The sequence below is a fragment of the Ursus americanus genome, chromosome 10, assembly GCF_024610735.1.
Source record: "Ursus americanus isolate L20-20 chromosome 10, mUrsAme1.1.p, whole genome shotgun sequence".
Lineage (NCBI taxonomy): Eukaryota > Metazoa > Chordata > Mammalia > Carnivora > Ursidae > Ursus > Ursus americanus.
This window is the reverse complement of record NC_142136.1, coordinates 19,411,660-19,434,241: the sequence shown is the minus strand read 5'-3', so window position 1 is coordinate 19,434,241 and position 22,582 is coordinate 19,411,660. Positions and strand designations below refer to the sequence as shown.

The window sequence follows — 22,582 nt, the reverse complement described above, 5'->3', positions numbered from 1 at the left end:
TTCAGACTATTCATACATCAATTGCACATTGTTTACTGTTCCCAAATTCCACAGAGATCTGTCAGCACGATGACAGATTCCCTACCACCCCCTCCATTTCCCTCCATGGGGATGAGAAGGAAAATGACAGGGAAAGTCTCATTTTTCCTTCCAAATGTATTTTCTTCTTTCCTCTTTAACCTCAGTCTTTTTATGTCTTCAAGAGGGAGGTAGGCTAAGGGTAGAAATAATTAAGAAAGTAAGACTTAAAACTAAATAGAGAGTTTGAACATTTCTTTCTTAATTCCCAATAGGACACCTGGTATCTCATTTAGAATATAGGAATGCTTGGCACATATCTTTTACCCCCAATCTTTTGAACTCTTGTTATGGATTAAACATTTCTGTCCCCTCAAAATTCATATGTGGAAGCCCTAACCTTCATTGTCATGGTATTTAAAAACGGTCTTTAGAAGTACCTACGGTGAAATTTGGTTATGAGATTGGGGTCCTCATGATGGGATTAATGGCCTTAGAAGAGGGAGAGAGAGGGAGAAAGAGAACTCTCTCTCTCTCTCTCTCTCTCTCTCACACACACACACACACACACACACACACACACACACACACAGAGCACATCAAGGAAAAACATTGTGAGGTTAGCTTTTTCTCTACAAATACAATGTTTATATGTTTACTTTATCATTACTTTATGTGAGGCAATCATAGACTCTGAATAAACTGTGAACTGCTCATATTTTCTTCTCACATTAAGAAAAAAGTGAAACCTGTCAAAATTATTTTTCACTTTTTAAGTTAAGGTTGAGTGTAAGAAAACATTTATAAAATCTCAAAATCTTTGGTATTGCCATGTTTCCAAATTTGCTGATTTCCCAAACAAATATAGCTGCTTTAGTTGTTTCATAAGTTCAGAATGAATATTTTTTCTTTTATATGTATTCTTGCTTTGTATAATCTATTTTTCATAATGTTACCCTCATGTATGAAATGAAATAAGTTCTCCTTTGCAATAGAGATGAATTTAACTTGTTAGAATTAAAATGCTAAACAGTTTATTATCAAAATGGATGAGTCTTTACAAAGAATTGAAAGAGATGCTCTCTGATGACCTTCCCTGTTTCTCCAGTGAAATATGAATGAGGGCCCACTCCCAACTGAACCCACTGGAGTCAGTTACATCTAAAAAAAGAAATTGACTCCAGAATTTTATTAGATGTAGTAAATCTGCATTAAATGTTGAACCTCCCAATAAGTAGTGACAACCAAATGGAAGACTTATATAGAAGAAGCATTTTTCAAAGCCTGAAATATTTCTTACTTCTTTGCACTCTTGGTAATTATTTTCTAATTAGATTTTCTGGACTTCACTTTTATTTTAATGGAGCAGTTTTCCCTTAAGGTCTATATGAATAATATATGATTCAAATCCAGAAGTATGTAAACACAAGCAAAATTTTGGTACAGCAAAATCTTAGGAACAAAACTTAATTATTGAAAAAGACTGAAAAACATTTTCTTCGTTTTCTGTTTATGATTTTATGTGTAATCCTGGAAAGGTTAGTTTAACAATAGGTATACAGGAACTTTGTAAAATAACCATTAATGATCAATGTCTTCAAAACTTTTTGAAAATCTAAACATCGCAAATAATGCACATTTAAGTTCGCTTTCCCCTAAGGTTCATTAGTAACTCTGAAAATTAAAACTATACCATAAAAATTAAGAAAAGTTAAACATTTGAAAACATGCAAAGCCCATATCATGGGCAATATGAAGGTTAACTAGGTTAACTACATTAGAGTGACTGACAAGCGTTATCTTTTGAAAGAACATTGGGTTTGAACTTGAGCTTAGAAATAACACTAAACTTATTGTTTTGTTTGTTTCTTTATTTAACTTTTACTATAAAGGTTGAAGAGAACATATAAAAAGTCAACTTTGACTCTAAATAGCGGTGCCTAGAGTGATAAAAATCACAATTCTCTTTTCTAAAGTGGTATTAACCTTGTATAAAAGTGAGTTCAAACTCAGAAACTAATGTGGGTATTGTTTCTCCCCAACACTATTTTCTGTTTACGCTCTTGAATTTGATTTTTGTACCCAGTGCCACACTTCAATTTCAGGAAACACTATGTGCCAGGATGCAATATTTTATTGATCATGATCCTTAAATAGATTCACAAATATGAATTACTGCTTTTAAAGCCATTTAATTTGAAGATACTGAGGCTCAAAAAAATTGGTTAAGTTTCCAGGATGACATATCCAAGATAAAGTTGTGTGTCTCTACACTGAAGTGTAGCTCTATGATACATAACCTTTTTCTTCAAGGACCACACTGTAAATATCGTTGTGTACATTGTTTAACTAAGAACTCTCTTAGGAATAGTTCTTTGAACTACTTGTTTAAGTACGTCTGCCTTTAAAAGTCTATGTTTTCTTTTTTTTTCTGGCACTTGGTAAAACCACTATTTTTCATTGAGGGTCATGATATATTATGAAATAAAGTATGTACAGTTAAAGGAACAGTTTAATACAAATAGATTACAAAGCCAGGTATAATAATAATGTAATTCTTATGTTATCAATGCTTTAAAAATACTGTTTTAAGTGTTGTATAAAAAAGTGTTGTATCAAATTACAATTTATAACTGTTCTATAAATTAACTATAGTTTGGAAATCTGCTTTATTCCTATTTGTCCATTTTCTATTTAACCTCTTCTACATCATCCATTCTTCCCTATTAATTTTGCATTAAAATTGATAGATTATTTCCAATGTTCTTTGATCTTCTATCTCCATTGAGACTTTAAGGTATATGGCTTTCATAAACTTTATAGGCTAGCTATTTTTTTTTCACTGTTTGCCACCTTGTATATACAATGCAAGGAGTATGATTCTTCTCTACCAAATTATCTTCACCTTGTGATCCTTGCTTAAGGGTTTCTCTTAGTGGAAGAAATTTGCTTGCCATATGTCTTAGTCCATTCTCACTGTGTCCTCACATGGTGGGAAAAAACAAGAGAGTTCTTTGGAATCTCTTTTATAAGGGCACTAATCCCATTCATGAGAACCCATTCTCATGACCTAATCACCTCCCAAAGGTCCTGTCTTTTAATAACATCACACTAGGGGTTAGGATTTCAACATATGAATTTTTTTTGGAAGGGGCACAAACATCCATCCTTTAAATACCATGTTTTGATAGGAAATGTGTTGACTGCTATGTGAAAATGTTTAATTTTCTTAGTCTACAGATATTTCTAATTTATTAGAAAATCTTGCTTCAAGCAGGAGCAACACAATGTAAAATTATCCTTTTACTACCTCTCAGTTTTATGTTTAAGTCTGTTTGGTCAATTTAGATTTGCTTTTCCCTTCTAGTATTTCAATGGCCACAATAACATCCATTTCACTCAAATGGATGTTCCACCTCAAATACCCCAACTTTTGGATCAAGCAATTCCTCAGCCCTTCAACTTGAACAGAGCTTTTCATTTTACAATGCCAGGGGAAGTAATTTCAGACTAATTCATGTGGGCCTACTTTTTGGGAAATGTCTTATGTTCACATTTTGCTCTTCTTTTGATATGTTATCCCCTGATTTGGACTGTTCTTTAATTTTGTATATTTGTCTTGTTTCCATAGGACAGTGTGTTCTGTAATAGAAGACACTCAGCTTTATGTTCTTTTGAAAATCAAACAACATGTTGTCTTTTTCAATTATTTGTTTTAAAACAATACTTATTGACTATGCCATGCTAAATACTGTTTTTGGTACCTGATATGTGACACAGAAGAAAGTAAGCAAACATTCTGCATCAGGACTTTCCGTTTATTTATTTTTCTTTTTATTTACTTATTTTTATTCCCACGTTTAGTAGAATATAGTATTGCATTTTGGATGAGGTATTGTTGACAATGAAAATATTGCTGATATTGGTTTCTACAATGTTTCTTTAAAAATTTTTATAGTTACTCTATTTGTATTATTCAATCAAATTCAGTTAATACATGCAATAGCATGTTAAATGATTTCAGGGATTAAAGTATGTGAATATATGGGTCCTTTTTTCTACCATGTGTACATCAAATTTATAGAAATTATGATAAATTCTGGAATACATACAATTAAAGGAAAAATGAACATTTTGTCCAAAAGGGTAACAAAATGTCTTTGTAGTTCCGAAAAATTTATCAAAGGTGAAGCCTCATGTTCAGGCCTCAGGCTAACTTCCTTTGAGTTTGAGAAGGGTCAAGAAGTACAAGAGAAAGGATATTCCAACTGGGAGAGAAAAGCAAGAGCAGCCATTGGAACACTGGAAGCTGTCAAGATTAGCTTCCATATGGAATGTCAGCACTGATGGATGTATGACAGAAATGTTTAAAACACATGATTAATTGCTTAGCAAGATCTATATAAGTGTGACTATATGAATTATTTTATTGCCTTGTTTCAATAATGAAAAAAATCAATCTTTTTGTATTGAAAAAAACCTGTTCCATATAATACAATATCTATCATTTACAAAAATATCTCAATGATAAAACCAAATAATAGGTTGCAGATTTAAAAATAAAATATTTCTGATCAAAGTACTATATTGGTAGTGAAGAAGTCTAGGTCTGGTTTGCCTATTGATGACTGGAATATGGGGAATGGGTTCCACTGTTGTTGAGAAGGCTGCAAGTACTATAGAACACTGAAGTTGCAAGCAGATACCATCTACAGTGTTAATAACTAAAGAGAAAAAGTGGGGTTGCCAAAAATTAGGAGCTTGGAGAAGAGTCCCTTAGACCTATGTCCTGGATTCAGACAGAACTGGGGCAGAGCTGGTTCATTCTGAGGTATATCTGAGGAGGCTCAGAGAGCTAATGCTTGAATTGCATAACACGCAGACGAACACCCAGCAAACCTAGAAGGTGCAGAAATGCTGAGTGATGTAGAAACAGGAAGATATAAGGTCCCTTGTCCCCCTTGCCTTCCAACTGCCCACCAATGCTTTACATGGACAGAACCCCAAGATGCTAACAGCAAAGTAGTTTGAAAATAGGTACTCAGATTCCAGGACGAGTACTGGAGAGCAGGGCATAAGGGGGACCATTAGCTTGAGAGGCAATAGGTAAATAACCAGCACAATCCCACTTCCCAAAATTACAAAATAGTATGGATTATCATAATTAACATTACGTATCTTTTTTTTTTAAGATTTTATTTATTTATGTGACAGAGAGACAGCCAGCAAGAGAGGGAACACAGCAGGGGAGTGGGAGAGGAAGAAGCAGGCTCCCAGCAGAGGAGCCCAATGTGGGACTCAATTCCGGAACACCAGGATCACTCCCTGAGCCAAAGGCAGATGCTTAACAACTGCTTCACCCAGGTGCCCCTACATTAAGTATCTTTAAAAATAAGTTGCCCCATAAATATTTGAAAGTAATATAAGATATAATAACTATAAATTTTTTACAGAAACATTATAGGAAACAATATCACCAATATTTTTTATTGTCAACAATACCTCATCCAAAATGCAATACTATATTCTACTAAACATGGGAATAAAAAGAAATCAACTAATTAGGACCAACTTACAAGTAAATGGTAATTTAAGTTTTTTTAAATTCTTAAATTTATTCACCTTTCTATAACTACATTAAGTTGAAGTCACTCACAAAATAGTCCACTAAATAGAAACTTCTACCACCTAACCTCTATGGAACTCAATTTCTTTAAAATGAGAATTTGTAGTAGCCCTCTGTTATTTCTAAAATTTTATGATAGTATAATTCCCACATGTTTATTAGTAAACTATTTTATATAAATTTTTGATGTAGATTAATACATTTTATGAGTAAACAAAATTTAAACAAAACAAACAAAACACGGTTTCTAGGAAATAGGCCTGACAGCAGTTTTACAGGCATGCATTCTATTTCTGGCTGCAGCAGTTAAAGTAATTTGAAGTTAAGGAAAAGAATTAATTTCTGTGACAATCGATTGGTTCATCTAAAAAAAATTAACAAAAATAAATACAATGAAAATGTATTGTAAAATTAGAAACAATTAATATAAGGGGCCCAATACATTCCCGAAACTTAGTAAGCATATAATAAAGCCCAGCTACAAGAGTGATGTTTTCAGTGGTTTTAAGACAATGTTGATTTAACTCTAGATTCATGAAATTTTTAAAGCAAGAAAGCAATATTATGATCAAATTATTTAACTCTACAGCCATAATATTGATAAAATTGGAAAAGGTTTAGTATGTAATCTGTATAATACCCAGATATTGAAATGGCCAGATAAATGTCATTTCAACACACTTTATATCATACAGACACTGTAAAATGGTAAGATGCATGCTATTCATATGGATCTTTATGTGATTGCTTGCAGAAACCCAGTTACTATTGATTGATAATTCCAGATTAATATTTTATAAATTGTTCAATCTCTATTATATGATTTATTACTTAATTACATAATTCTAATGCTGATTTATTTTATTTTTTTAAAGATTTACTTATTTGAGAGAGGTAGAGAGAAAATGCCTGCATGAGCGGGGCGAGGGGCAGAGGGAGAGGAAGAGAGAGAATCTCCAGCAGACTCCCCACTGAGCATGGAGCCTGATTTAGGGCTCAATCTCACCACCCTGAGATCATGACCTGAGCAGAAATCAAGAGTCAGATGCTTAACCAACCGAGCCACCCAGGTGCCCCCATAATTCTGATTTAAGTAAAACTTACTAACCCAACCAAAATGGTTATGCAACTCTGTGTCATGAAAATATAGTGACTCTTGGTTTATCAAATATGTTTCACTAATATTCTAGCAAGCTTTTATGCACATATAAAATGCATTTATTAAAATTTAAAAATGACAAGGATGTGTATGACCCATTCATATACTATTTTGAGCATATCTACGCACATTCATTTATTTTGTAATTTCTGGGGGCAGTTCCTATTTTCTGATGCTGTGCTAGAGGTACCTACTTCAGAATATACAACATTAGTATCCAAAGGAACATAAAATATACTGGAGATAAATGCCAGTTGTTCTAAAATATGAAATATCCTGTAACACAGGGATATTGCAAAGGAAAAAAGAGTATACATCTGTCAATTTGACTCATGGGAGATTTCACACTGGAGAAGCATGCAACACAATTTTAAAAATGCGTTCACTAAAAAAAAATGAAAATGTGTATAAAGAAAGCAGTTTAGTATGCAGGGGTGGGGGGTTTTACAGAGACCAAAATGATGATGGAGTAGTGAAGGAACAGCATTTATTTTAGTATAATAGAAGCCTATATATGAGCACATGTAGTATGCATGAGAAGCTGTGATGCAGTGAGTGTGGACAATAACCACGGAAGCTGTGTTGTGCAATCATAAGCCATTCAAGTTTTTTTTTCTCATTATAACACCAAGTACTTTGTATTTTTCCTTTAGATGGACATTCAAGTTTGCATTTAAGTATTTTTTTATGTTTTAGCAACATATTCATTGCTACAGTCAACAGTCACATATGTATGTATATACAGTTTCCATTACATGTATTCAAAAATAAATTTCAGGTACATGTATTACACACTGTGAAATTTTCTGGTGATATATTTTAATTTATCCTGACAAAATTTTATCAAGGTGAGGCGAGTGATCCCACTTCAGTTAGCAGCACTGACAATATAAACTCTGACAGTATGTCAATGGAAAATTACAACAATTCAACTCAGGCAGGACTAAGTGACCCATATACCTAAGGAATACAAGTTTTGGTTGTCCCATCATGCAAAAAACTATGACCAGTTGAAGTAATTGCTGAGGACAAAGAAAATATGGAATGGGTAGTGAAAGAAGACACTTATAAGTACGAGCTATGGCTATGTAGCCAGTTGCAGAATCAGGACTATAATTTTAAGAGTATTTTCTCCTGTGAATGTGAATATATTAATTATGAATATATATATATATATATATATATATATATGGCACACATTTTTATTCTCTTCCCTATCTTATCCCCATATAAATTAACATAAGATGTATTAATTCAATTAAGTCTCAGTACTTAAGCTATGGGATAGCAAGTATTTAAACTGCAGGATATTTTAAATTTTCTGACAGTATATGAAGTTTCCAATAAAATACTATATATTGGGGGCCTGGGTGATTCAGTTGGTTGAGCATCTGACTCTTGATTTCAGCTCAGGTCATGATTTCAGGGTTGTGGGATCAAGCCCTGCATCAGGCTCTACACTCAGCACAGTCAGCTTGTCCCTCTCCCTCTGCTCCTCCCTCCTCTCACATGTGTTCTCCTTCTCTTTCTCTCTGTCTCTCTCTCAGATAAATAAATAAATAAATAAATAAATAAATAAATAAATAAATAAAATCTAAATAAATAAATTACTATATACAAATAAAATTTTCAGAAAGAAGGGAATAACAATTTTTTTAAAGATTTTTTTAAATTTATTTGACAGAGAGAGACACAGTGAGAGAGGGAACGCAAGCAGGGGGAGTGGGAGAGGGAGAAGCAGGCTTCCCACTGAGCAGGGAGCCCGATGTGGGGATCGATTCCAGGGCCCTGGGATCATGACCTGAGCCGAAGGCAGACGCTTAATGACTGAGCCAACCAGGTGCCCCGGGGAATAACAATTGAACCCATCAATAGACAATGAAGACAACTACAGGGTTAAAGTAATAAAAACAAAATAATATTAGTTTCCACAAAAATAGACAACTTACTGGACTAGGAACAAAGAAAACCCTGGAACCAGTAGTAATTGTTTATTGTAGATGAATAACTAAGGTTTCATATTACAGCAGTCGAAGTAGAATAGTAGAATCTTCCTAGAATAGTATGTCTTCTCTTTTGAAGAAAAAAATGTTACCCTATGACCCAGCAATTGCACTACTATGTATTTACCCCAAAGATAAAGATGTAGTGAAAAGAAGGGGCACACGCCCAATGTTCATAGCAGCAATGTCCACAATTGCCAAACTGCGGAAGGAGCCAAGATGCCCTTCAAAAGATTAATGGATAAAGAGGATGTGGTACATCTATACAATGGAATATTACTCAGCCATCAGAAAGGATGAATACCCACCATCTGCATAGACATGGATGAAACTGGAGGGGATTATACATGTGAGAATAAGTCAAGCACTGAAAGACAATTATCATATGGCTTCACTCATATGTGGAACATAAGGAATAGTGTGGGGGACCACAGGGGAAAGGATGGAAAACTGAATGGGAAGAAATCAGAGAGGGAGACAAACCATGAGAGACTCTGGACTCCAGGAAACAAACTGAGGTTACAGAGGGTAGAGGGGTGGGAGGGTGGGGTAACCAGGTGATGGGTATTAAGGAAGGCACATGCCGTGATAAGCACTGGGTGTTATACACAACTAATGAATTGTTGAACACTACATCAAAAACTAATGATGTACTATATGTTGGCTAACTGAACATAAAAAAAAAAAGAAAAAAATATTAAATCCCTATTTATACCACATACAAACAAAAATTATGCACAGATGATTAGAACATAGTTACAATTTTGCTTTTTCTTTTCCCATATATTTTTTTTTTAATTTCCTGCCATCTTTTACAATGGAGTTGGGTAGAACTTATTGAAAATTTTAAGATAACAGTGGAATATGTCTTGGTGATATATTCCTGTTATGAACTGAATGTGTGTCCCATCAAAATTCATATGTGAAATTCTACTCTCTAGTATGACAGTATTAGAAGATGGGTATTTGGGGATTAATTAAGGTTAGATGAGGTCATAACAGTGGAGCCCTGGCGAATGGAGTTTATATATTTCTATGAAAGATGACAGAGCTTGCTTCCTCACTCTGTTCTCCACCATGTGAGAATGTGTGAAGTTGGCATCCTATAACACAGAAGAGAGCTCCCACCAGAACTGATTGTGCTGGCACCCTGATCTTGGACTTCTGACTTTCAAAGTGTGAGAAATAAATTTCTGTTCTTTGTAAGTCACCTAGTTTATGGTACTTTGTTATAGCAGCCTCAACTAACTAATATAATTCCAAAGGTAAGGATAACTAGAAGACTACTGCATTGGATCTCAGGTAAGTCCACTATGAGCTCATTTCCCTCAAAGTGATGACTTGGTCCCTAGAATAGGCAAGAGGCCCTGACCAACCTGGGTGCAGTAATGGGTGGTGTACAAGAGAAATCCTAAAAACCAATAAATGAAATAAATTGCAAATTTGCTGACTGCAACCTTTACTGGTAATTTCCATGTTGCTGATGTCTTTTATATTGTGTGTGTGTGTGTGTGTGTGTTTCTGTGTCTGTGTGTGTGTGTGTGTGTGTGTGTTTCCAGGTTAGAAATCCTACATTTATTCATTCCAGTGATGTGTTTTCATGGTAGAATAGGTTCTTTCCTGTTTCTTGCCTTGCTATCAAAACTGATTTCCCCTAACTTCCAAACTTCCAAGATATATACACAACCACACCACACACACACACACGCACACACACACACACCTCTTTAATATTCCCCCCTTTCTTTAAATAATCTGAGTTGCTATTATGGCTTACAACCAAAGAACTCAATTGATAGTGTTTTTTTCTTTTTCATTAGATAATCTCAAAAATTTTTTCCTTATTATTACATTGAAAAGTTTTACAACTACTTGGATTAGTTCCATATTTATTATTACTATTCATTATTAAGTGCACTCCTTTAAAGTTGTCTCACTTCAGCTCTGTTAACTTTTCTTTAAAATTATAACTCCTCTTTTTGTTAATAAATTTGGGAATGTATTGTCTTACATTGGAAAACCTGAATTTGCATTGATTCCATCTCTTTTACAGAGTAGTAAGTTCCTGAGGTCCACCAAGACTTTATTGTTATTTGGTTAGTGATAGTTCCCAAGAGAATTCCTTATGGAGTATAAAAATTGAATATAGTTTAGATAACTAAATTACTGCATAAAAGATGATAAAGCATAACACTTATTTTCTTGTGTTTGTGGCGTACAAAGTTTTCCTTGTTATGAAGTAAAGACTTTTTGGAAAAAATCTGATCCAAATATTTATATATTATTTCAAATCCAAATGTTGGGAGCCATAGCTTCCACACTGCAAAACATGGTTTGTCCAGCAGCAGTTGACAGAATAATCCCATGACTGCCTGTGGCATTGGAGGGGTTGGGGTCAATAACTAAAAGAATAAATGTCCCCATGCATATCAAACTTTACTGGTTTTTATAGCTGATAGATACTTAAAGCTGTTCTTCTAGATACAATATAGGGAAAAGCAATGAGATTCAAGATTTACTTGTATTATGACAAACTAGTAGAGCCTGTACTATATCATTGCATTCCTGGGAGGCTGTGATGTTCCTTATTGGGAAAATTAAATGAAACCCTTGTCTATACAACTGGAATAATGCTGATGTACTTACCTTCTTGCAGCTATTGGAGACAGAAAAGGACATAGAAATGAAATCACTTTGATTTGGAGATACTATAATTTTTTGCAATATTATTCATACTTTTTAAAAATAAATACTGGAACTGGATCAAGCAGAAACTATTGGGAGATGCCCATGGGGACTGACACATGCAAAATAAACTAGATTTTTAACAGTTCTCACATCCAGACAAATCCAGTGGTTGCACTCAGATCCAGACAAATCCAGTGGATGCAAACAACTAAGACTGACACAAGATAGGAAGTATTAGCATGCAGATAATTTAGATACATAGACTGATAAATGGATATAGCTAGAGAGCTATATCCTGAAAATCAGATTTCATATGTATTTTTAAAAAGTAAAGATGAAGCATTTTTAAAAAGTCTTTTATTAGACCATATATATAGCTAACATTAGACACTCAAAATATAAATAATACAATATCTACCAAAATTTAATGAATTAACAAAGTAATAAATCTTAATGCTGTCAATTTGGAAATTAAAACAATAAAAAAACCAAAGGACCTTTTAATATCATTTTGTATAGTCAAGATTGGGCTGCACAGACCTCCTTCAAATCTCCATGGGTTTAAAATAAAGTTTTATTTCTTGCTGATGGCACATGTTCATAAATTTCCCTGTAAAGAACCACTGATCTCAGGCTGCCCTAGGGAGTTAAACAGATTTGCAGGGCCACCATGCCGACAGCGCTGTAGTGACTAGAGTGAATGACCCTCAAGGTAGAAGTATGCTTCCATTCAGGAAAAGCCTGACAAAAAAAAGCTGGTCCCTGACCCTATTAAGACCATGGAATCAGGTTGTTAGGGGAAGTGAGAGAGGAGCTTTGGAGAGTAAGAGGAAACCCTGTAGCCTGTTTCCACCTTTCAAGGAAGCCAGGGTTCTATTTTACTACTAAGTAGTAGAAGGCATGCTCAGAGATGTCTAACTTGTTTCCAGTCATAGACAACCCTCTCCTCTTCCACCTCAGCTAGGCTATTTCTGGGATTGCTTGTCAACACGCCCTCTACTCTTGCACTTGCCATTGTTTACATGTCTTTGGGTCTTCTTATGTATCTATGAGGAGTTTCTAGGCACACTCTTAACAAAGCATCTGCTTGTTTTATAACCTATTGAAAAAGTAGTTGATAAATTTCTGTTTCCTGAAACATCCCAGGACTTTAGTGACCACCTATGTCATAGGAAAGAGTCCTTTTCTCCTACTTTAGAGAAGAGAAAGAAAAGCTATTTTCTTTAATTCATTCTCTCTCTCTCTCTCTCTCTCTTTTAAGGGGGTACAATACTGCCCTTTCCCAAACTACCTCCTGGCTAACTGTCAGATTTTATACGTTGGAAGGAATTAGCACAAGCCATTTAATTTTCCCTGTTACTCCTATCAAATATTCAAGTGTTTAGTAAGTGCTGATAATTTAGTTCCAGGTATCATTTTAAAACTTTGTTTGCAAACTTAATGGTTATTTTTTTTGGTACAAAAGCTACAACTTTTCAAGAATTAGTTATGTTCCAATGTAAAGAGTAAATTGCTATACTTTTACATTTGGAAATCTTTGCGTAACCTTGCAGAACTGAAATTTGTTACCACTGGAACTTAATTGAGAGTAGTCAGCTATGGTAACTCAAACAACACATGTAAATTTTATATGAAATGTCACGGATTTGTGTCATGGTACACGTGATGATAACTTTTAAAGATGTGCTATAATTGCATATCCCATGGGGAAATAGAGGCCCTCCATTTAAACACAGCAGTGCTATTCCATACATTGAAAGTGTTCTGTCATATCAGGTTTTCATTATACTTTTGTGACAGGTGAAAAATAAGCAATAAATAAAAAGGCTGATAAGGTCACACACCTGTAATACTGTTTTCAGTTTGAGACACTTCAGTGTCATAAAGATGCTGACAAATAGAAAGGGCTTTGAAGAAAACTCGGAAGTATGATTAAGGAGCTCTGAAGTTAGACTTAAAGTGAAAGATTAAAAGAATGAAATATGTACACCCTCACTCTATTGCGACAAAGTAGGATGAGTCAAGTTATCTGCTTTGAAAAATCTGGAAGTTATAAATGACAAAGAAATCGCAGTGCTATTTAGCGTACATGCATACACACACACACACACACACACGCACACAGTATTTTCTGGAACAACTGCTGTGGTTTCTTTGGTAATATTTTAATACAAGACATTTTCAAACCTAAATGCATGCGCTATTAGATTATTCATGCAATTACTTGTATATTTCATTATACTTTTTAAGCATTGATTTTAAATAATGAAACAGTGCACAAACTGGTACAGCCACCATGCAAAACAGTATAGAGTTTCCTTAAGAAATTAAAAACAGAATTATCATATGATCCAGAAATTCTGCTACTGGGTATTTACCCAAAGAAAGCAAGAACACTAATTCAAAAAGATATATGCGCCCTTATATTTATTGCAGTATTATTTACAATAGCCAAGATATGGAAGCAACCCACGTGTTCATTGGTAGATAAATGGATAAGGAAGATGTGGGATAGACATACAATGGAATATTACTCAGTCATAAAAAAGAATGAAATCGTGACATTTGCAGCAACATGGATGGATCTAGAGCATATAATGCTAAGCAGAATAAATCAGTCAGAGAGAGACAAATACCATATTTCACTTATATGTAGAATTTAAGAAACAAACCAAATGGCCAAAGAAAGAGAAAGAGACAAACCAAAAAACTAGACTTTTAAATATAAAGAAAAAAACTGGTGATTACCAGAGGCGAGGTGGGGGGTGATGGGTGAAATATGTGAAGGGGATTAAAGAGTACACTTACCATGATAAGCACTGAATACAGAATTGATGAATCCCTTTACTGTACATCTGAAACTAATATAACACTGTATGTTAATTATACTTAAAAATAAGTAATAATTTTTAAACATTAAATTCCAAGACAAAAAATACCTCCGTATGTTCATTGTCCCTGTATCTATAGTGAAATTATTTTATTATGATTCAACTTGGTGTACTGAGCAGAATACAAGGCTGGACAAATAATGTTCCATTCTATAATTTCACATCTCCCACGAGCTAACAATTGTCTCTTAACCTGTCCTAGTCTTGGTTTTTTCATCTATACAATAAAGTTATTGCACTGGATGTCTTAAAATTTTCTTTGAAATAACATTCAATTTTTTATCAAAATAAAATTTAAACTAACTCTTGGAGATATTTCTTTGAATTAAAAACAGTAACTCAAGTACACAAAATATTTTTAAATGTTTTTAAAAAGACCTCTCTAATAAAATATAGTGATCTCCATAAGGAGGGAATGTGTTGTGATGAACACCGGGTGTTATATGCAACTAATGAATTGCTGAACACTACATCAAAAACTAATGATGTACTGTATGTTGGCTAACTGAACATAATAAAAAAATATATAGTGATCTCACAAGCAACAAGAAGAAAGGTTAAAAAAAGATGGAAGCTTTCTCTCTTTTCCAATTCCTTAATAAAAAGATTCAATGAATTAAGCATTCTACTTTAGGGGAGATAGTATTCAAGCTTTTCAAGGGGTCCTCTAGAGGTGAGCATAGGAGTGCTTTTCATTACCTGAGAAAGCAGGAAACCAGGTGGGTGTGGAAAAGACACAAATTTATCAAGCGACATGAGAGTTTTGTCAGGTGTACCGTATCCCCTTTGTGGTGTATTGAGGAGTGTGATGCTGCCTATGGCTTTATGAGTATGTTTAGGAGGCTAACTTATGAAACACTTAAACCAGAAGATTTTCTTTTTGAGCGAAATAAATCTTATCCTTTCTATATGGACAAGATTTGCTTTTCCTGCACTTTTTTGGAGAAATAAATAAGAAGCAAAATAATTATAATTTCAAAAATAATTAGAAGTTTCAAGGTGCTTATTTATCTCGTAAATGAATATTTTTCTGTAACATGACTGAGAAACTCCGTGCTGTAATTAGCTTATATTTTGTTAGGCAAGTGGAAAAAAAAGGAGACTAGTAAGTATTTAATATGGTGAGAATATATATAAATGCTACTAATAAAAGTAAAGTATAGAAATAATTTACGACATGACTGTAAGAGAGATGGAGTACTTTTGTAGATAAGGTGGTCAGGATAATGCCTCTGTGAGATTGTGAGTTTGATAATCAGAATCCTCAGCAGAGTTAAAGAAGAAGCTAGAAAATTACGTTAATAGGAAAGAAGACTATTTCAAGCCAAAATGACTTTATGAAACTAGAAATAAATCAACATCATACTTAAAACTTTAAATATAAGCAATGAATAAAAAGTTATTTCTTAGAAATGAATTAAGCCTATGGATATCAAACAGATAAAATATTTCACAACAAAGCAAGAATATAGAGAAATAGAATCCAAAATACTTCACAACAAAGCAAGAATATAAAGAAATAGAATCCAAAACGCAAGATGCTTTGAAAGAAAGATCCTAGAGACCTACTGTGAAAGTAAGAATTTTAGAATGATAAAACAAACAAATGTTGGACTAATACATCCTATTAATTAATAGAAAAAATATCTCTTATCAAAATAAATATTTGAGTGTTAGAATTGAAATGTATCTTGAGTTCTTGGCATTTTACATAGAAAAGATATATGTCCATATGAATTGTGGTGACATTTATGAATCAACATAAGAAATATAAAATCTAATATGATTTTATATTTTAAAAAAGCTTACTTAGAAAAGACTGGTAAGTACTGGCCTTTTCATCTTCAACACTAGAAACTAGTAGACATTTCAACATCATTTACAGAGATTTGCAGGAAAATTGATTGTGAGTTAAGAATTATATGCCCTTCTTTGGAGAAGAACAAAAAAGACAAGTTCAGATATCTAACATTCAGACAGTAGGGCTTCTATAACCTGTAGGAAACAGAAAATTATTGAAGGAAAATAAGAACAAAATTTCAAGACAAGAGAATACAAAGGGAACATAAAGTGATTCACATGAATCTTTGTGATATTTATAGTCATATCAAAATGTATGATGAGAAGACAACTATTAGTTGTAGTATTTATATTAATTTCAGATTATTGGAATAGAAAAAAAAAAGAACTAATGTAAAAATTAAAAACAAAACAACACCTTTGTAGCCTGGCATTAGCTTTTCTACCTTATTTTTGCAAGACATAGTAGTGCAGTGGGGAAGAAAAGTGTTTGGTTGTATGCTGGTAGCAAAAAGTCAAAATACCTTGGTGCTATGAAAGTATGTATAAATTAATGGCATTTTATACAATAATAGAGGAAATTACATTTGATTCATACTTATGAGCTCAATAAATAAGTTTTGGTGAAGTTATTTGTTTGATTATGATAAATATGTTATATTTATAAGCACGATGTAGTTAGTTATATATTTGTTCTGGGAATACTTTTTAACTTAATATCCTTCCTCTTCATATTCAATCATTGTTTTTTGGTTTTTTTATATTTCTGGTTCATCAGTGTTTGTTCTTACATAAACATCCTTTGTTTTACTTATTTTTCCAGTGGACTTAATCTACAACTTGGTTATCAAAATTTTTCATTTGTTTTATTTTAATTTCTACTTTATTTTACTGAGGGGAGATATATACCGATACATAATGTAATATAATGTCTAATAGAGTATTAGCAAAGCTCTTTAAAATAACATAATAAAATCTTAAAGATTAGCAAATGAATAAGTTTTCATCTCTAATTAAAGAATTGTGCTTATGAAAAGCAATTCTGGCAAGTTGAAAAATAAAGTATTTCTATCGAGTAATTTGAATGTGAACAATTTGAAAGATTTGAGTCATATTAAATTGTAATTGGATAAACCATTTTGTTGTTAATTTGTGACTTTTCTTTGATTTGTTCTAATCCTGATATACCTGGTAGCTCTGTCATTACCATTTACATTTTTCAATTGACCTAACACATTTCAATAGAACATTTGTATAATGTGAGAAACCTAATGGTTCATAAACAGCATAACAAATTGACTACTAGTAATTGAAGACAATTAGAAGTAGAATATTAAAATTATTTTATTTTGTAAAGTCATTTCTCAAAGTACAAAAGGGGAAGAAAACTTTATTTTTACTGGCTTGTATGTGAGAATTTATATTAATACATATATTTATACTCATAAACATATACTTCTAAATTTATTCTTATACATTTATACTTATAAATATATTTATTATATATACAAAAGACAGTATATTTTGTAAGATAATGTTATATCATCAAGCAACATAATCTTTGTCCTAAGCCTGAAAATGTAAGCTCTTAGTAGTCTAGATCTGAATTCTAAATATTTTAATAAATTTATTCTTATGGTTTCAAAACATAGTTAGTTCACTACATAAAATCTTCATACTACAAAGTAACATAAGTATCATTTTCTTGTCTTGTACATTTCAGTTAAAACAATCTCTCCAGCCTACTCCAGAAATTGTTTACGTGCATGGACGATGGAGATAGAAAGTGGTTCCTTTTGGATTGTTGAATTATGAATATATAGAGACTGGAAACATTAGTACTCACCCTTTCACCCCTAACATAGAAATTTTAAACAACTTTCATATTCTGAAAATTTCCCCTTATTATGAGAGAATAATTGTATTCAAATTCTATTAGTTCCTGTATACTAAGAGGAATATAGAGTCAACTAAACAAAAAGTATAGATTCTACACTGAAGTGGACAAAAATTAAAAATGATACAGATGATATAGAAAGCCTATTCTTTCAGAATTGCAGAATTGTGGGCAGAAGAAAAAAGGGAGAGGAACTAATTGCCAGACTAGAATCCTGCACATGCACTGAAATATCAAAATGAGAAGCTCAGAAGAGATTGAAGGGAACACTGAGGATCACTGACTGCATATACAACTGGGGAGACTGCTCATGTAGGTCCTTTTGAACCAAACTCAATTCTCTTGTGGCTTGAAAAGTACCCAGAGAGACCATTCTCCTTGTGGAAAGACAAAGACTATGGACTGCTTAACGTGCTACCAATGTGTTAGGAGTAGGCATACTATGAGGGAGAACCTGAAGTGTTCTATAACTGGGGACTCAAGAACGACTTGCTTATCTAAAAACAAGTCATTGATAGAACATAAACTCACACACAGAATGGGCAACATATTCATGGGGATAAGTACAAAATTAAAATATGATGTCTCTTTAAAATTTTTCAAAAGCATTCCAAGGTGATTTCAGCAGAGCATTAAATTTAAAGTACCACCCTTCTGAGTACACCCTTCACATCCATGAAACTAGTTCAGCACAGACACAGAGCCTCTGAGAACTCTGATGGGACCATGTCAATGATTCAGAGTGGGATCCTCTCTACTGAGTACTGCACAGTCAACAACAAAGTAGAGAAAGGATATCCTAAAGGACTTAAAAAATAATATTGGAATTTGCAGATATATCTCAGGGTCCTCTTTTGCAACAACATCACACAATGTATGCCCCTCCCAATTTTCAGATGCATATTAGAAAAGTTAAGATCAGAAGAAGCCAGGAAATCTGAAAGACTAGAGATTCATCCTACATTAATTTAATCATATGTTAAATGGGAGCTTAGGGGTGCCTGAGTGCCTCAGTCCATTGAGTGTCCAACTCTTGGTTTCAGCTCAGGTCATGATCTCAGGGTCATGAAATCAAACCCTGCGTCAGGCTCCATACTCAGTGGGGCATCTGCTTGAGATTCTTCTCCCTGTCTCTCTGTCCCTCCCCCAGCTTGCATGCACTCTCTTTCTAGAATAGATAAATCTATATTTGTTTTTTAAATGGGAGATTATAAAGAAAAGTAACTCAATTACATAACAAAAAGAAATTATAATTATTTGGTTACATTTGAGTGTTATTTTTGAAACTTTAATGAAATTAAATCTTACTGTATCAATTTAAGGAAAATTTAAAGTTTCAAAAAGGTTATAAGTATAACTTGCTATTTTTCTACTTAAAGTGACATCCTTTATTTTTCAAAAAAAAAATGCTTTCTTTTTCATCTGAATTTCCTTGTTCTAAAAACTTAACCATATATAAATTAACCATGAAAAACCCTACATTATTATCTTATTAGTTTTCATAAACACATATTTCTTTTACTATTGAGAAAAACAACTCTGATTTCAATAATTTTTACTGCTTTGAAGATATTAGACATAAATAAAGTCATTAAAAAATAGAAAGTTTGAAAATCCATGGAGAAAATTTAAAAATACAAGAAATAACATATAGGCACTGATATTTACAGTACAAAATGCCCAAAACCATTGATAAAGGAGAAAAAAAGGCACCTTGTTTCAAAGTAATTCACCCTCTACATGCACCAGAAATGAGATATTTCCTTCTAATACAATTCATTTTCCTTTAGAAGAGTTCAGAGTAAAGAATAATGGTGGAAAAAGAAGCGGTTAGCAAGTGAAAAAGGGTTAAATGAGGATTCTTTCAAAGAGCAGATTGATAAAAATAGTTATATCATCAAGTAGAGAAGGATTCAGTGAGTGATGGTGGTTGGTGGCTGTGATATGACAAGGATAAGATGGCAACAAATGAAGTTATATGCTGAAATTCACTTTATATTTGACATTGTGATATATCCTTTTTGTCCCTCACAGAAGATTTCATATCTGTCTTTCCACACATCTCTTCAGTCTTTTTGCTGTACTATAACCACGACTATCATTTTTGTCAATTAATTTGGTGCCATTTTCAGCTGAAGTATATATTCCACTGGAAATCTAAAACTATATTGGATCATCTCTTTGTTTTTATATTATTTATCTATTCCCAAATGTGAGAATTTTGTTGGCCAATCAGAATATTTTTCACTTTTAAAAAGTGTAGCATGTTAAAATACTTAAAGGGAAACACATAAAGGAGCACAGAGCATTTGAAAATATCTGTGTAAAGGATCAATACATCGCTAATGTCCTCAATTAGAAATGCTTTATTTTCCAGATTTAAAAATAATGTGATTTTGATGTTAAAAGTAAGTTGGGTTTGTCCATGAATAATGAGTACTTTCATGAGTTGCTTTAATATTTAATAATATTGAGGTTATAATTAATGACACATCATAATTTTAATTAGAAGCATAATAGTGAGAGATTGTGCAACATGAAAAGCTGAGGAAGGTTTCTGCACAGAAAATGCATATCATGATTTAAATGAATCAAAACTATGTGTATAGAAAAGTGTATCAAATGCATTTTAATGGATATTTAACACTGAAACCTGTATATCTTTTACTCTTGAGAATATCTGGATTTACTTTAAAAATGATAAGAAAACTTCATTATCTAGATATGAATTTTTGCTTCTTATGATATTCAGATGTGATATTACTCGTGTACCCAAAAACCATTATTCTTCTTAGCAAATAAAATAATTCTTAAAATTTGCATTTTCTCTTTGAAGTTATAATTCTAATTGCCAACTGCTTTCTTTTCACTCTCAAAGCATGCTAATGATATGTTATACTTTAACAATATGTTCAGGGGAGAGAGAAAGATAGAAGTGGAGTAGAAGGACCGTAAGCTCATCTTGTCCCACAAACACAACTAGGTAACTATCAAATCATCTACTAAAGAATCAAATCATCTACTAAAAAAAACACACAACTAAAAGGAGAGAAGAAGCTACATTTAAGAAAGTAGGAAGTATGGAGGGTTAGGGGATAAACAGATCCCCAGTGCTAAGGAGGGGAGGGAGCCACAGTCACAGAGAATCACAAGAGAGAGGAGCATACAGGAAGATCCAAAAGGAAAATGCTTCCCCAAAACCATTGGCTTGGAAAATGAGAGGCTGAATTTCATGAATTCTTGCAACCAGCAAGCCACCTGAGGGAAGAAGCTTAGTGCAGACATAGGCTGCCTCACTTGCTTACACCAAGCTCCACTCTACTGTGCTCTGGCAGCACTACCCTTCTCAGTCAAATTTGCCTCAGCCCAGCATGGAGGGCCCATTCTCCAGAAGACAAGCACAAACACTTGCCCACATATGTCTCCTGACCAGAGAGTTCTACAGCACCTCAGTTCTGATGGAATGAGTGTCAAGTTTCATTTCACAAGCAGACAAGAGCACATATAGTTAGAACTTCAAGATTCAGGCCAAGGACCAAACACTGGCCCCAGCAGGCAAGGAGAGCTTCTGCAGACAACTGGCCTGAAGGATACAGCAGCCAAAACTGCAACAACAGAGTGTATGCAGCACACACCAGAGACACTCCCTGAAGTACCAGGCCTTAGGCACTACATGACCTCCTCTTCATAAGGCCATTACATTCAGGAGCAAGAGACATAACTATCTTTTCCAATACACAGAAGAAGGCAGATACTTTGACAAAATGCCAAGAAGGAGGAACTTATCACAAATGAAAGAACAAGATAAGGACAAGCCAGAGATCTAAGTGAAACAGATATAAGTAATACACCCAATGGAGAATTTAAAGCAACAATCATAAGGATACACACTGGGCTTGAGAAAAGAATAGAATACATCAGGGAGACTGATATATACCCCAGTTATAAAAAAGGTAAAAAAGAATCGGAGATGAAGAATGCAAAAAACAAGATTGGAAACAGGTTTGATGCAATGAACAGCAGGCTGAAAAAAACAGTGGATGAATTAATGACCTAGAAGACAAATAATAGGAAATAATGAAGCCAAACAAAAGAGAGAAAGAAGAATTATACAACACAAGAATAGACTTAGGGAACTCAACTACTTCATCAAACATAATAACATTTGCATTATAGGAGTCTCAGAAGAAGAAAGAGAGAAAGGGGGGCAGAAAATTTATTTCAAAAAATAATAGCAAAAGATTCCCTAATCTGGGGAAGGAAACAGACATCCAGATACAGGAGCACAGAGAACTCCCATCAAAATCAACAAAAGAAGGCAAACAACCAAATCATTAAATTTGTTAAATACAATGACAAAGGACAAAAATCTTAAAAGCAGCAAGACTAAAGTAGCCCTTAACATACAAGGGAAAACCCATAAGGCTAGCTGGAGGTTTCTCAACAGAAACTTGGCAAGCCAGAAGAGAGTGGCATGATATGTTCAAAGTATTCAATGGG

General features: G+C 33.5%; 1 long non-coding RNA gene across 1 annotated transcript in view; it reads right to left on the bottom strand.

Moving 5' to 3' along the window:
• The window catches only part of LOC148109336 (uncharacterized), a 442,778-nt gene that overhangs the window by 51,185 nt on the left and 369,011 nt on the right, over positions 1-22,582 (bottom strand). The gene's annotated exons all lie outside the window — the stretch shown is intronic.